Source organism: Entelurus aequoreus, linkage group LG21 (genome assembly GCF_033978785.1).
Source record: "Entelurus aequoreus isolate RoL-2023_Sb linkage group LG21, RoL_Eaeq_v1.1, whole genome shotgun sequence".
NCBI classification, from domain to species: Eukaryota; Metazoa; Chordata; class Actinopteri; order Syngnathiformes; family Syngnathidae; genus Entelurus; species Entelurus aequoreus.
Genome location: NC_084751.1, coordinates 44,236,532 through 44,253,127, shown reverse-complemented (window position 1 = coordinate 44,253,127; position 16,596 = coordinate 44,236,532).

Below are 16,596 nucleotides of genomic sequence, written 5' to 3'. Positions count from 1 at the left end.
TCGCCCGGAAAAGGGTGGAGTGCCATCTCCGGGTTGGGGAGGAGACCCAAGTGGAGACCCAAGTGGAGGAGTTCAAGTACCTCGGAGTCTTGTTCACGAGTGGGGGAAGAGTGGATCATGATTGACAGGCGGATCGGTGCGGCGTCTTCAGTAATGCGGACGCTGTATCGATCCATTGTGGTCAAGAAGGAGCTGAGCTGGAAGGCAAAGCTCTCAATTTACCGGTCGATCTACGTTCCCATCCTCACCTATGGCCATGAGATTTGGTTATGACAGAAAGGACAAGATCATGGGTAGAAGCGGCCGAAATGAGTTTCTTCCGCCGGGTAGCGGGGCTCTCCCTTAGAGATAGGGTGAGAAGCTCTGCCATCCGGGGGGAGCTCAACGTAAAGCCGCTGCTCCTCCACATGGAGAGGAGCCAGATGAGGTGGTTCAGACATCTGGTCAGGATGCCAACCAAACGCCTCCCTAGGAAGGTGTTTAGGGCACGTCCGACCGGTAGGAGGCCACGGGGAAGACCCAGGAGACGTTGGGTAGACTATGTCTCCCGGTTGGCCTGGGAACGCCTCGGGAAGAGCTGGACGAAGTGGCTGGGGAGAGGGTAGTCTGAGCTTCCCTACTTAGGCTGCTGCCCCCGCGACCCGACCTTGGATAAGCGGAAGAAGATGGATGGCTGGATGGATGGATGCATGGATGTACTGTTCCATCCTCTGCTCAAAAAACCTAACCTCGATTACGACCTCATTTTAAACTACCAGCCTGTCTCGCACCTTCCCTTTATCTCAAAAATCCTGGAAAAATATGTTGCACAACAGCTAAATCAATCAATTCAAGCCCAAATGCGTCACACTGTGTCTGCTTGTAAGTACTCCGTGTGTGTGTGTGCGCTGCCGAACATGCTCCCATGCGCGTAAAACCAGCAATGTCACGACGTTACCGACGTTGCCTGTTACCGAACTGGTACTTTTTAGAGGCGGTCTAGTACCGAATATGTTTCATTAGTATAGCGGTACTACAACCCAACTCCACAACTATAATGTAAAAATTGAAGACAAAACATATTCGACAAACAAAAAAACTCCAGTTTCCTCCAGTCAACTTTCGCTGATTACCACGAGTCCGCGCAGACATTTCCACTTTTGTCAACTTTGTCAATTATGGCGGCAGGTAATTGCCTCGTAAGTTCACATGAGCGGCGGAGGCGAATTTACATGCGGCGGCGAGGGGCGACGTGCCACTCTTTCAACTGCGACAATCGTCTGGATTTGTTTTGGCTGCCTGGTATTGAGCATTTCTCTTCATCTCGGATGCACAAGAACAATGGAGGCATTTGCTCTCTCTCTCGCACACACACACACACACATTCTTATATTTCTTACCTTCTTGAGACCTCCGGAAAAAAATGCTTACCTCCTTAGGACCACCCTTTCTAGATATATAAAGATGTGTATTTACAACATTAATAATATATACATACTATGCAACTATAAAAAAGCTTGTTGTGAAAAATGAGTTGGAATTTCACAAGAAAAAGGTCACAATTTCACAAGAAAAACTTACAATTTTGGCAGTATTCTAATTAAAGTCGTCATTTTACTCAACGCAAGTCAAAGTTTTACAAGAAAAACTGAACGTTTGTGCAATGTTATGATAAAAGTTGGACTTTTACTCAATAACAGTCGCAATTTTTCAAGAAAAGCTTACAATTTTGGCAATTTTATGAAAAGAGTCGTAATTTTACTCGACAAAAGTCATAATTTTATAAGAAAACTTTAGCATTTTGGCAATATTATAATAATAATAGGAATTTTACTTGGCAAAATTATGACAAAAGTCAGAAAGGTCACTATTTTACAAGAACAACAAAAAAATGGGCAATATTGTGATAAAAGTCCGAATTTTATATGACAAATGTCACCATTTTGCATTAAAAAGTAATAAATTAACATAAAAAAGTAATAATTTTATGAGAAAATATTGCAATATTACGGAAACAGAAAGAATATGAGAAATTGTTCCCAACTTTATAAGAAAAAAGTCGACACATTGTGAGAAAAAGACTGCTTTTAGTAACATTTGTAATTGTTTTTTAATATTCATTATTGACTTCAAGTTATTACAGTATGTCTCTATATACCTATTTATTTTATTGTTTTATGAATTTTGGCCAAAGGGGGCGCATTTCAGTTTCTTACACACACTTGTTATTTCATATGTTGACCAGAGGGGGAGCACTTCAAATTGTTACACACACTTGTTATTTCATATGTTGGCCAGAGGGGGAGCACTCCAAATTTTTACACACACTTGTTATTTCATATGTCGACCAGAGGGGGAGCACTTTTAAAAGCGACACACAGTCAATTTGAAAAATCCCTCCTTTTTGGGACCACCCTCATTTTGATAGATTTCACCACCAGGGGTGCAAATGAGATCTCTATTTTTTGTTTTTTGTAATGTGCTTAATTAAGGCCGATGACAAAGGAGTCAAGGACCACAGATGGCCCCTGTGCCGCACTTTGGGCAACCCAGCTGTAGAAGCTAACTGTTAATGGCCACTATAGTCTTAGTAGCGTAGTGTATTTGTTCATCCTATGGTCACATATGGGACGCGGGTTGTCTTACGTCAGCACCGGAAGTCATAAAATCAGCTGTTCACCTGGCGGGTATTTTCGTGGATGAATAGGGAAGTCCTTCTTTAGCTGCCGTCTTGTTTGATCATATATTGCTGCCTTTGCACCTGTCAATGTTTACTTTTGTATGCACATTAAATCAACCAAAAAAAAATCCTGACTTTGGAGCAATGTTCACGAACTCTAGTATTTGGCTCTTGTGGAGAATGCATATATGTTTAAGAGTTCTTACTGTATTCATAGTCATGTTTAAAGCAACTAGTGTTTTTCCATTTGTACTCTTTCTTTTTAGGTTTTATGTCCGCAAGTAAACTATGTGTCTTACCTTGAAGGCTTGCACTGTAGGAGATGGAAAACTCCCTTTTGTCTTATCTGTAGTAGAACAATGAGGCTGTGCAAGAAGTTGGCTCTTCCGTTTGAGTGTTAGATCGATTCAGGAAGCCAATATGAATGTTTAGGGTTTGCTGATCTCCTGAAGCTTCAGTAAAACTTGATAATATTCCTATTCTGTCTTGGTGGTCCTTCTTACTCTGCATATATGTCATCTGAAAGAACTTGGGATTGACAAGTGACTTCATTTCCCTGGGAGGGAAGTCTGGTCAGACGCAACACTCTATTAGATGCAATGGTTTTCCGTATCGGAACCATAATTTGGGTCCTAACTTGTTCACCGGTCCTCATATGGACGGTACTTTGCCTTGTTGATGTCTCAAGAAGGGTAGAAATACAAGAACACACACACACGTCTATAGATGACACTGTTTGACTGGGTTTCGACTTTTTGGAATTTTTTGCCTGTAATTGGTTTTTAACACATTAAATCAACAACAAAAAACTGACTTTGGAGCAATGTTCACGGACTCTAGTATTTTGCTCTCATTTAGATGCATCGGTTTTCCGTTTTGGGACCATGATTTATGTCCTAACTTGTTCACCGGTCCTCATATGGACGGTACTTTGCCTTGTTGATGTCTCAAGAAGGGACGAAATAAAAGAACACACACACACGGACACACACACACGTCTACAGATGACACTGTTTGACTGGGTTTCGACTTTTTGGAATTTTTTGCTTGTAATTGGTTTTTAACACATTAAATCACAAAAAAAAAAACTGACTTTGGAGCAATGTTCACAGACTCTAGTATTTTGCTCTCATTTAGATGCATCGGTTTTCCGTTTTGGGACCATGATTTATGTCCTAACTTGTTCACCGGTCCTCATATGGACGGTACTTTGCCTTGTTGATGTCTCAAGAAGGGACGAAATAAAAGAACACACACACACGGACACACACACACGTCTATAGATGACACTGTTTGACTGGGTTTCGACTTTTTGGAATTTTTTGCCTGTATTTTGTTTTTAACACATTAAATCAACAACAAAAAACTGACTTTGGAGCAATGTTCACAGACTCTAGTATTTTGCTCTCATTTAGATGCATCGGTTTTCCGTTTTGGGACCATGATTTATGTCCTAACTTGTTCACCGGTCCTCATATGGACTATACTTTGCCTTGTTGATGTCTCAAGAAGGGACGAAATAAAAGAACACACACACACGGACACACACACACGTCTATAGATGACACTGTTTGACTGGGTTTCGACTTTTTGGAATTTTTTGCTTGTAATTGGTTTTTAACACATTAAATCACCAAAAAAAAACTGACTTTGGAGCAATGTTCATGGACTCTAGTATTTTGCTCTCATTTAGATGCATCGGTTTTCCGTTTTGGGACCATGATTTATGTCCTAACTTGTTCACCGGTCCTCATATGGACGGTACTTTGCCTTGTTGATGTCTCAAGAAGGGTAGAAATACAAGAACACACACAGACACACACACACGTCTATAGATGACACTGTTTGACTGGGTTTCGACTTTTTGGAATTTTTTGCTTGTAATTGGTTTTTAACACATTGAATCACCAAAAAAAAACGGACTTTGGAGCAATGTTCACGGACTCTAATATTTTGCTCTCATTTAGATGCATCGGTTTTCCGTTTTGGGACCATGATCCTAACTTGTTCACCGGTCCTCATATGGACGGTACTTTGCGTTGTTGATGTCTCAAGAAGGGATGAAATAAAAGAACACACACACACACGGACACACACACACGTCTACAGATGACACTGTTTGACTGGGTTTCGACTTTTTGGAATTTTTTGCTTGTAGTTGGTTTTTAACACATTAAATCACCAAAAAAAAAACTGACTTTGGAGCAATGTTCACGGACTCTAGTATTTTGCTCTCATTTAGATGCATCGGTTTTCCGTTTTGGGACCATGATTTATGTCCTAACTTGTTCACCGGTCCTCATACGGACGGTACTTTGCCTTGTTGATGTCTCAAGAAGGGACGAAATACAAGAACACACTCGCACACACACGCACACACACACACACACACAATCTGCTTGTTCACATCTGCTGGAGAGGCAAAGTCACTTATTCTGTGCATAACAAGTCTAGAGCCCCCACTTTGAAGAATCCCATTTGATTTGATATTGGCCAATGAAACAGTGGAGGGTGAGAGGCAAGTGAACAATCAATCTTTGTAATGTGATCCACGGATTGAGCGCGGCGAGTAAATGTTTGCACAGGCAGCCAGTCAAACGAATCCCGCAGAAAAGGGAATCTATCCAGGGCAGGTCTCTCTCTCTCTTCATCTCCCTCCCGCTGCCCGACTGCGGCGTGGTATCAAGCGCATTATATTCCGGCGCTCTGTGCATTTTTCATATAGGCTTACCTTTTATGTTTTATGTACGCCGTGTCAGGGGAGAACAGCTGCGGTGGGCACTGCAAGTTTAGAGGGAGAACTCATTTCAGCGGGAGAAGTGGAGCAGAATGCCAAACGCGGCGAGCTGCCGTCTACCTGCGAACAAAACAGGCCGGGCCGGGGCTATCACATTAGCATAATACACGGAAACAACACCTCGCACGCTGTTACTGCCGTAATTTGAAAACAGATTGACGGGATTTACAAGTTGCCGGCTTATCCACGCCGTGACCTCTGCGGCCTCCGTCTTGACTGTCAACTTTTGGAGGGAAAATGACAGTTCCCCCTTGATGTAAGCGGGTGTTGTTGATATAATAATGCAAATAGATCGTCGCGCCTACCGGAGTAGTGTGATTTTATAATTGACCCTACTTGCTCTCCCATCTAAAGTCGATAACTCCTTAAAGCTGTGACTGTTGGAACGTGATGCCTCCACAGTGTGACAAAGGAGATTTCAAACGGTGAGCTGCAACCTAATAACGCTGAAAAAAAAATGTATTGTTGTTGACCCGTTGTAACTAGCAGACTGACTCGGAGTGAAAGTACAATTTTACCCCGAAATTACATTTTACTTGACACAATTGGGTTTGTAGCTCTTAAAATGTATAGTGTCCCTCCAATTAGAACACGGGTTACTACATTCAAGACCAGGGGTGGGCAATTAATTTTTACCGGGGGCCGCATGAGCAACCTGAGCACTTATCAATTAAATTTTGCTCAAATTATTTTTGATATACCGTAAGATAAATAATAATAATAATTTCATTTAACCTAAGTTAACTTTATACAAAAGCAGATTGCTTTTGATGGTTTTATTTTTAACACTGTCTTACACAACACTTCCTGATGTATAATACAATGCAAAAATGTCAATTTCCGTCACTTTATCCTGCGTCCTCTTTAAAAGTCCAACATTTTCCCCCGTCAGATTTGGACAACCATCTGTTGTCACACCTGCCTTCTTGTCCCATTTCAGTCCTAACATGTCCGAACACGCGTTGACCTATGTGAACAAGTCATTACCTGTGGTTGTCTCTTTAATTGACTGCATGGCTGCCAGCTCCTCCGTGATTTGAAAGTCTGCAGTTATCCCACGTAAGAAGATTATCAGCTGGGCGGTGTCACATACATCGCAGCTCTCATCCAAAGCCAGCGAAAAACAGTCAAAGTCGGCCGTTCTGTTCTTCAGCTGAAGCTCCAAGTTTCCAGCGATGGTCTCAACCCGCCTCGTTACAGTGCGTCGGGAGAGTGACACGTTCTCAAATGCGCCCCTCTTCTCCGTGCATATCAGCGCAACAGAGTCCAATAAGCACTCCTTAATAAACTCTCCGTCAGAAAACGCCTTACTTTTTCTGGCGATTTTGTGAGAAATGACGAAACTTGTCCTGACGGCTGCATCTCTGGGGGTGTGAAATTTGGCAAAAAGTCCTTGTTGGGTTTGCAGTTTTACCATCAACGCATCAGCCTCCCAGAGTAGTGTGATTTTATAATTGACCCTACTTGCTCTCCCATCTAAAGTGGATAACTCCTTAAAGCTGTGACTGTTGGAACGTGATGCCTCCACAGTGGGACAAAGGAGATTTCAAACGGTGAGCTGCAACCTAATAACACTTTAAAAAAGGTATTGTTGACCCGTTTTAACTAGCAGACTGACTCGGACTGAAAGTACAATTTTACCCCGAAATTACATTTTGCGTGACACGATTGGGTTTATAGCTCTTAAAATCTATAGTGTCCCTCCGATTAGAACGCGGGTTACTACATTCAAGACCATCTACGTACTCAAATCTCAGTGTACTCAATGATACTTTAAGTCAGTGTTTTTCAACTTTATTTGAGCCAATGCACATTTTTTGCGTTGAAAAAATGCACAGGCACACCGCCAGCAGAAATCATTAAAAAACGAAACTCAGTAGACAGTAAAAAGTCATTGACGCAATTGTTGGATATGACTTTAAAGCATAACCAAGCATGCATCACTATAGCTCTTGTCTCAAAGTAGGTGTACTGTCACCACCTGTCACATCACGCCCTGACTTATTTTGACTTTTTTGCTGTTTTCCTGTGTGTAGTGTTTTAGTTCTTGTCTTGCGCTCCAATTTTGGTGGCTTTTTCTCTTTTTTCTGTATTTTCCTGTAGCAGTTTTATGTCTTCCTTTGAGCGATATTTCCCGCATCTACTTTGTTTTAGCAATCAAGAATATTTCAGTTGTTTTTATCCTTCTTTGTGGGGACATTGTTGATTGTCATGTCATGTTCGGATGTACATTGTGGACGCCGTCTTTGCTCCACAGTAAGTCTTTGCTGTCGTCCAGCATTCTGTTTTTGTTTACTTTGTAGCCAGTTCAGTTTTAGTTTCGTTCTGCATAGCCTTCTCTCAGCTTTAATGCCTTTTCATAGGGGCACTCACCTTTTGTTTATTTTTGGTTTAAGCATTAGACACCTTTTTTACCCGCACACTGCCTCCCCCTGTTTACGATATCTACAATGCAATTAGCTACCTGCTGCCACCTACTGATATGGAAGAGTATTACATGGTTACTCTCCCGATCTGTAGACAGCACCGACACTCAACAACAACACATCATTTGCAGACTATAAATACTGGTTTGCAAAAAATATTTTTAACCAAAATAGGTGAAATTACATAATCTCCCACGGCACACCAGACTGTATCCTACGGCACACTCGTGTGCCGCGGCGCAGTGGTTGAAAAACACTGCTTTAACCAATCAAAACTTTGTGTGGCACGTTTCACGCAACACAAAGGGCCTGATTAATTAAGATCCAAATACCACGCGCTAAACAGTGTGTGCAATCTATAAAATAGCGTGTATATTTCAGTTGTGGAGTAGGGTTGTATGGTATACCGGTACTATTATAGTACCACGATACTAATGGATCATATTCGGTACTATATCGCCTCTAATATGTTTATAATATGTAATGTATTATTTATTAATAGTGTATCAAATTCATATACAGTATATTAGTGCTCTCAAAAACACATTTTTCATCACAATTTTAAATTGTGATTAATCACGATTAATTGCAATAAATTACTTGATTACACAATTTAAATTGACTTTAAAAAGACCCCAATATTTTTGACAAATGCAATTTAATTATTCATAATTAATCATTGTGATTAATGGGTATTAATAACGATAAATTACTTGCTTACATAATTGAAAGTAACTTTAAAAATGACAATTTTATTGTCAGGATGTCATACACGAATAATACAATGCATTTATTTGCTCAATTAATCTCAATGAATCAATCTTAATTAATCATGGGTATTACTCACAAAAAATTACTTGCTTACATAATTGAAAGTAACTTTAAAAAATGATTAGAATGTCATACAGAAACATTATTTTAAAATGTACTAGTTAATGCAGTTAATTTATATTCTCAAAACTTGCTACTTTGAATAATCCTTATTAATCACAGTACATTAATTGCTTAGATGATTTAAATTAGTTTTGAAAAAGGCACAATATTTTGGCAAAAATGCAATTGTATTGTCAGAATGTCACGCATTAACTTTTTTAATATTTTAATTAAATGCATTTCATTTATTTGTTTAAAACGTGGTAACAATTTTATCTAAAGTCCCTTCTGGGTGTATTTTAAAGCAACATTTGCCAGTATAACAGTTTTAATTATAATTTTGAATGTCAAGGAAATTTGTTTCCTTGACATTTAATACAGCTTATTTATCTAAAAAAAGATATAGAAGCTATTTAAACAATTACCCTGAGAATGAAACAATAACTAACACCTTCAAATGCAGTGCAAATGTCATGGGGGTGATAAATATATAGCAATATAAAGCATACTTATCTATTGAACAAGTGTTCAATAATGTTATGTCCTCTTGCAACATTAAATTACATTGCACATGTTTCCATTATTTTAAAAGACTCCTCCTACAGTCTGTTACAAATAACAAATACTCACCTGGATCTAAATGACAAGAGTCAAAGTCAGGGCCCGGGGCCAAATGGGGCCCGCCACATCATTTTCTGTGGCCCGTGAAAGCCTGGCCACGACTTTTATTGTTTCTTGCAACAAAAATGTATTAATTCCTTCCATTTTGACAGGAAAAAAAAAATTTAATTTAGAAAAAAGATTATATTATCACACATTCCAAACATTTTTGTTGAACTATAAATAAATACTTTAATATCTACTTGAATTATGGGTTCAAAGCAAGTTATCCATCAAATTGTACACTGTTAAAATTACAATAGATTTTACGCTAAAAAAAACTAACAAATAAAAAACTTGCAGCTCAATTACTAGAATTTTACTGTAAAAACACAAAAAAAACAACTATTGAACTTTTTTGCATTAGGCAGTAATACATCGTATAAAAAACAACCATGTATTTTACATTAAAACCCTGGCAGCTCAGTCGACTATTTTTTAAATTTTTATTTTCAATCTGTGGAACCATTTTTCAATTTATAGTAATATGTTAAAAAAAAAAAAAAAACGGTAAAATCCTGGCGACAGCTACAATGTACATAAAAATATATATAATACTTAAATGCATATGCAGTTACTTTACGCAAAAAAATAATTATAAAAAAAAACAGGCAGCTCAATTAGTAGAATTTTACTGTAAAAAAAACAAAACTATTGAACTTTTTTGCATTACATCGTAAAAACAACAACTGTATATTTTACAGTAAAACACTGGCAGCTCAGTCGACTATTTTTTAAATTTTTATTTTCAATCTGGAACCATTTTTCAATTTATAGAAATATGTTTAAAAAAACAAAAACGGTAAAATCCTGGCGACAGCTACAATGTACATAAAAATATATATAATACTTAAATGCATATGCAGTTATTTTACGCAAAAAAAATAATTATAAAAAAAACGGGCAGCTCAATTAGTAGAATTTTACTGTAAAAATAAAAAAAATACTCTATTGAACTTTTTTGCATTACATCTCCTGAAGGAATCAATAAAGTACTATCTAAAAACAACAGCTGTATATTTTACAGTAAAACACTGGCAGCTCAGTCGCCTATTTTTTATTTTTTTATTTTTCAATCTGTGGAACCATTTTTCAATTTATAGTAATGTTTTAAAAAAAAAAAAAAACAACGGTAAAATTCATGTGACAGCTACAATTTACATGAAAATATATATAATACTTAAATGCATAGGCAATTATTTTACGCTAAAAAAAATAAAAACGGGCAGCTCAATTAGTAGAATTTTACTGTAAAAAAAAAAACCTCTACTGAACTTTTTTGCATTTCATGGTAAAAACAACAACTGTATATTTGACAGTAAAACCCTGGCAGCTCGCCCATTTTTTTTAATTTTTTTTTCAATCTGTGGAACCATTTTTCAATTTATAGTAATATGTTTTTTAAAAAAACAAAAAACGCTAAAATTCTGGCGATAGCTACAATGTACGTAAAAATATATATAATACTTAAATGCATAGGCAGTTATGTAGTATCCTGAGGCAAATCCTTCAACATTAATATTCATATATATTCGCTGTATTGTAAGCGGCCCTTGGAAAACAGCAATAACTGCGATGTGGCCCTTAATGAAACAAGTTTGACACTCCTGAGCTAGATCACAGATGTCCGAATACTGTCCTTGTCTGGCTGGTCATTACAAGACGAGCCAAAATGATAAGATGATCAATTAAAACTGTACACATGTATGACGCCCATTACTACCCTTCTATGACGTCACTCTGCACTCTGACCCAGCAGGATAGTTCCAGTTCAGTATTGAGCTTTCACCTTTTTTTTCCCCCTAGTAAGTGTTTCATTATACATCCATTTTCTATTATTATTTTTGTTAAATTTGTAGATTCTGCAATTTGGCGCCTCCTCCAACAGATGGCGCCCCAAGCAGCATCCTCAGTGAAGGTCATGTGCAATAAAAACTATTTCTGTTGCAACACATTTGGGATTCATGCGATAACTCGTTAACTTTGAGAGCCCAAATATATATTCATACCTTGTCTTAAAATCAGTACACCTCCCTTAAACTGGACAAATTGAAAAAACCTGGTGGAAAACATGCACAAACTGGTTGACAAATTATTAACAAAGGTTGTGCTGAAGTGTGAGCAGGGCTTACAAATGTGTAACCTTTACTTTTTATCTGTGGGCTCTCACTCTGACACTGACACACCAATTAAAGTGTCCAACCTTTCTACCATCTAAATCCTCACACCAGGGGCCCAAACTAGGGTTGTCCCGATACCAATATGTTGGTACCGGTACCAAAATGTATTTTGATACTTTTCAATACTTTTCTAAATAAAGGGGACCACAAAAAAGGTCATTATTGATTTTATTTTAACAAAAAATCTTAGGGTACATGAAACATATGTTTATTATTGTAATTTAGTCCTTAAATAAAATAGTGAACATACTAGACAACTTGTCTTTTAGTAGTAAGTAAACAAACAAAGGTTCCCTAATTAGTCTGCTGACGTATGCAGTAACATATTGTGTCATTTATACACCTATTATTTTGTCAACATTATTAAGGACAAACTGTAAAAATTGATTATTAATCCACTTGTTCATTTACTGTTAATATCTGCTTACTTTCTCTTTTAACATGTTCTATCTACACTTCTGTTAAACTGTAATAATCACTTATTCTTCTCTTCTTTGATACTTTACATTAGTTTTGGATGATACCACAAATTTAGGTATCGATCCGATACCAAGTAGTTACAGGATCATACATTGGTCATAGTCAAAGTCCTCATGTGTCCAGGGACGTGTTTACTGAGTTTATAAACATAATATGAATTTTAAAAAAAGGAAAAAAGATTTTGTGACGATAAAAAATATCGATGTAATCATAGTAGTATCAACTAAATACGCTCTTGTACTTGGTATCATTACAGTGGATGTCAGGTGTAGATCCACCCATGGCGTTTGTTTACATTGTGACGCAGGTGAGCTATTGTGTCCTCCTACGGTGTGTAGTGAAGCATATTTAGCTATTCCTCGTCCTGCAGTGATAATGATACTTGTAAGAAACGTACTTTATTTGTCGCCATTGAGACAAGGATTAGTGATTTAGAAGTAGCTTAAACACTGCCGACGGCGGATGGACGTTAGCCGCTAACTAGCTAGCCACATCTTAAAGCACCTCTTCCTGAGGGTGTTTCAGTGTTATAACTTCACCTTTATCGTTAGTTTTTAAGCCAAAATGCGTCCGTTGTCCCTTTTCTGTCTACACACTGTGTCTGCTTGTAAGTACTCTGTGTGTGTGCGCTGCCGAACATGCTCCTCTGCTCGTAAAACCAGCAATGTCACGACGTGACGACGCGCCGTCATGCCCGTTAAGAAAATAAATAAACACCAAAAATTGGTAACCCATCAATCCATCCATTTTTCTAAAGTGTGTCCCTGTCGGGGTCGCGGGGGTGCTGGAGCCTATCTCAGCTGCATTCGGGCTAAATCTGTTGGTTTTCTGACATGGACTTGTTTCTTCAGCATTGTCCACACGTTTAAGTCAGGACTTTGGGAAGGCCATTCTAAAACCTTCATTCTAGCCTGATTTAACCATTCCTTTACCACTTTTGAGGTGTGTTTGGTGTCATTGTCCTGTTGGAACACCCAACTGCGCCCAAGACCCAACCTCCGGGCTGATTATTTTAGCTTGTCTGAAGAATTTGGAGGTAATCCTCCTTTTTCATTGTCCCATTTACTCTCTGTCAAGCACCAGTTCCATTGGCAGCAAAACAGGCCCAGAGCATAATACTACCACCACCATGCTTGACGGGTAGGAATGGTGTTCCTGGGATTAAAGGCCTCACCTTTTCTCCTCCAAACATATATAGCTGGTGTTGCGTCTGACCAGTATTCCCTCTCAGGGAATTAAAGTCACCGGTCAATCCCAAGTTCTCTCAGATGACATATGGGCAGAGTAAGAAGGACCATCAAGACAGAATGGGAATATTATCAAGTTTTACTAAAGCTTCGGGAGACCAGCCCACACCAATACATTCATATCGGCTTCTCGAATTGGTCTTCCATTCAAACGGAAGCGACAACTTCTTGCATCCCAAGAAAGCCCCAACATGTTTGGAAAGGAACACAGCCTCATTGTTCTACTACAGATAAGATATAAGGGAGTACTCCAACTCCTACAGTGCAAGCCTTCAAGGTAACACACACAGTTTACTTGCGGACATAAAATGAAAAAATAAAAAGAGTACAAATGGAAAAACACTAGCTGCTTTAAACATGACTATGAATAAAGAAAGAACTCTTCAACATATATGCATTCTCCACACTGGGTATTGTTCAAGGGTATGAAACCTGGTGGACTGAAGCCGTCGCAGCCCCTCCGCTTTACAGTTTCCCAAAGTCCCATACGGACACTTATTGATGTACTTATGATACTACAAAGAGCATCATGACTCCCGCGTGTCGATGTTTCAAATACAATGAACCTCTAATCCGTCTTATTGCTGTTAACTATGCAAAGAAGGACAGTCTGGCTGTGCAGATTGTACAATGGAAGCAAATGTTTGTATATATGGAAGTGTGTCTTTTTAGGCAGATGGTGCCACTGCAATGCAAGTCCTGGAGAGCAGTGTGGTTGTGGAAACTCACTAGTACAGCCTCAATGACCTCTAGTGGCCACCTAACACTACTTCCTGTGGACAGACAAATATATTTCACTTATTGAGAAAGGGACAAGCGGTAGAAAATGGATGGAGTTGTTGAACCATGTCAGTGGAGCGATGGGCCACATGGGTAATGCTTAAATATGCATGACTGATGATTTCAAAGCATGATATTTATCAAATTAAAAAAATGACAATACATTTTTTTTTAGATTTTTTTAATTGATGGTGTTTTTTAATCACATTACTGTAAATCTAATAAAAGTCTAATACAAATGTTTACGGTACAATTCTGGCGACTGAGCTGCAAGTTTTTTTCACTGTAAAAACTTTTTCAAGTTTTTATGGTGTATTACTGTGAATGGAAAAAGGGTACCCCAGTTTTTTGTTTACTGTAAAAAAAAAAAAAAACAGTTGTACTGTTTTTCCATTTACTGTAATATGTCGTTAAAAAAAACAACTATATATTTTACAGTAAAATTCTGGCGACTGAGCTGCAAGTTTTTTTTTACATTAAAGTCCAGGGTTGTTGTTTGTATGGTGTATTACTGTGAATGGAAAACCATACCTTAGTTTTTTGTTTACTGTAAAAAAAAAACATTAGTACTGTTTTTCCATTTACTGTAATATGTTGTAAAAAAAAAAATATATATATATATACATATATATTTTACAGTAAAATTCTGGGGACTGAGCTGCAAGTTTTTTCACTGTAAAGTCCAGGGTTGTTTGTTTGTATGGTGTATTGCTGTGAATGGAAAAACGGTACCCCAGTTTTTTGTTTACTGTAAAAAAAAAACAGAAGTACTGTTTTTCCATTTGCTGTAATATTGTAAAAAAAAACAAAAAACGATATATTTTACAGTAAAATACTGACGACTGAGCTGCAAGTTTTTTTTACTGTAAAGTCCAGGGTTGTTTGTTTGTATGGTGTATTACTGTCAATGGAAAAATGGTACCTTAGTTTTTTGTTTACTGTAAAGAAAAAAAGAAACATTAGTACTGTTCTTCCATTTGCTGTAATATGTTCTAAAAAAAATAAAAATAAAAACTATATATTTTACAGTAAAATTCTAGCGACTGAGCTGCAAATTTTTTTACATTAAAGTCCAGGGTTGTTGTCTGTATAGTGTATTACTGTGAATGGAAAACAGTACCTTAGTTTTTTTGTTTACTGTAAAAATACAAAAAAAGAGTAGTACTGTTTTTCCATTTACTGTAATATTTTGTAAAAAAAACTAAAACTATATATTTTACAGTAAAATTCTGGCGACTGAGCTGCAAGGTTTTTTTCACTGTAAAGTCCAGGGTTGTTTGTTTGTATGGTGTATTACTGTCAATGGAAAAACGGTACCCCAGTTTTTTGTTTACTGTAAAAAAAATATATTAAAAAAAACAGTAGTACTGTTTTTCTATTTACTGTAATATGTTGTAAAAAAAACAACAACTATGTATTATATAGCTTTTTGTTTACTGTAAAAATAAAAAATAAACAGTAGTACTGTTTTTCCATTTACTGTAATATGTTGTAAAAAAAAACAACTATATATTTTACAGTAAAATTCTGACGACTGAGCTGCAAGTTTTTTTTACATTAAAGTCCAGGGTTGTTTGTTTGTATGGTGTATTACTGTGAATGGAAATACAGTACCCCAGCTTTTTGTTTACTGTAAAGAAAAAAACAAACATTAGCACTGTTCTTCCATTTACTGTAATATGTTGTTAAAATATATATATATATATATTTTACAGTAAAATACTGGCAACTGAGCTGCAAGTTTTTTTTACTTTAAAGTCCAGGGTTGTTTGTTTGTATGGTGTATTGCTGTGAATGGAAAAATGGTACCCCAGTTTTTTGTTTACTGTAAAAATTAAAAATAAACAGTAGTACTGTTTTTCCATTTACTGTAATATGTTGTAAAAAAACAACAACTACTATATATTTTACAGTAAAGTTCTGACGACTGAGCTGCAAGTTTTTTTACTTTAAAGTCCAGGGTTGTTGTTTGTATGGTGTATTACTGTCAATGGAAAAAGGGTACCCCAGCTTTTTGTTTACTGTAAAAATACAAAAAAAAACAGTAGTACTGTTTTTCCATTTAGTGTAATATGTTGTAAAAAAAAAAAAAAACAACTATATATTTTAAAGTAAAATTCTGGCGACTGAGCTGCAAGTTTTTTTTTACATTAAAGTCCAGGGTTGTTTGTTTGTATGGTGTATTACTGTCAATGGAAAAACGGTACCCCAGCTTTTTGTTTACTGTAAAGAAAAAAACAAACAGTACTGTTTTTCCATTTACTGTAATATGTTGTTAAAATATATATATATATATATATTTTACAGTAAAATTCTGGCAACTGAGCTGCAAGTTTTTTTTACTGTAAAGTCCAGGGTTGTTTGTTTGTATGGTGTATTACTGTCAATGGAAAAAGGGTTCCCCAGCTTTTTGTTTACTGTAAAAATTAAAAATAAACAGTAGTACTGTTTTTCCATTTGCTGTAATATGTTGTAAAAAAAAAACAAAAAAACG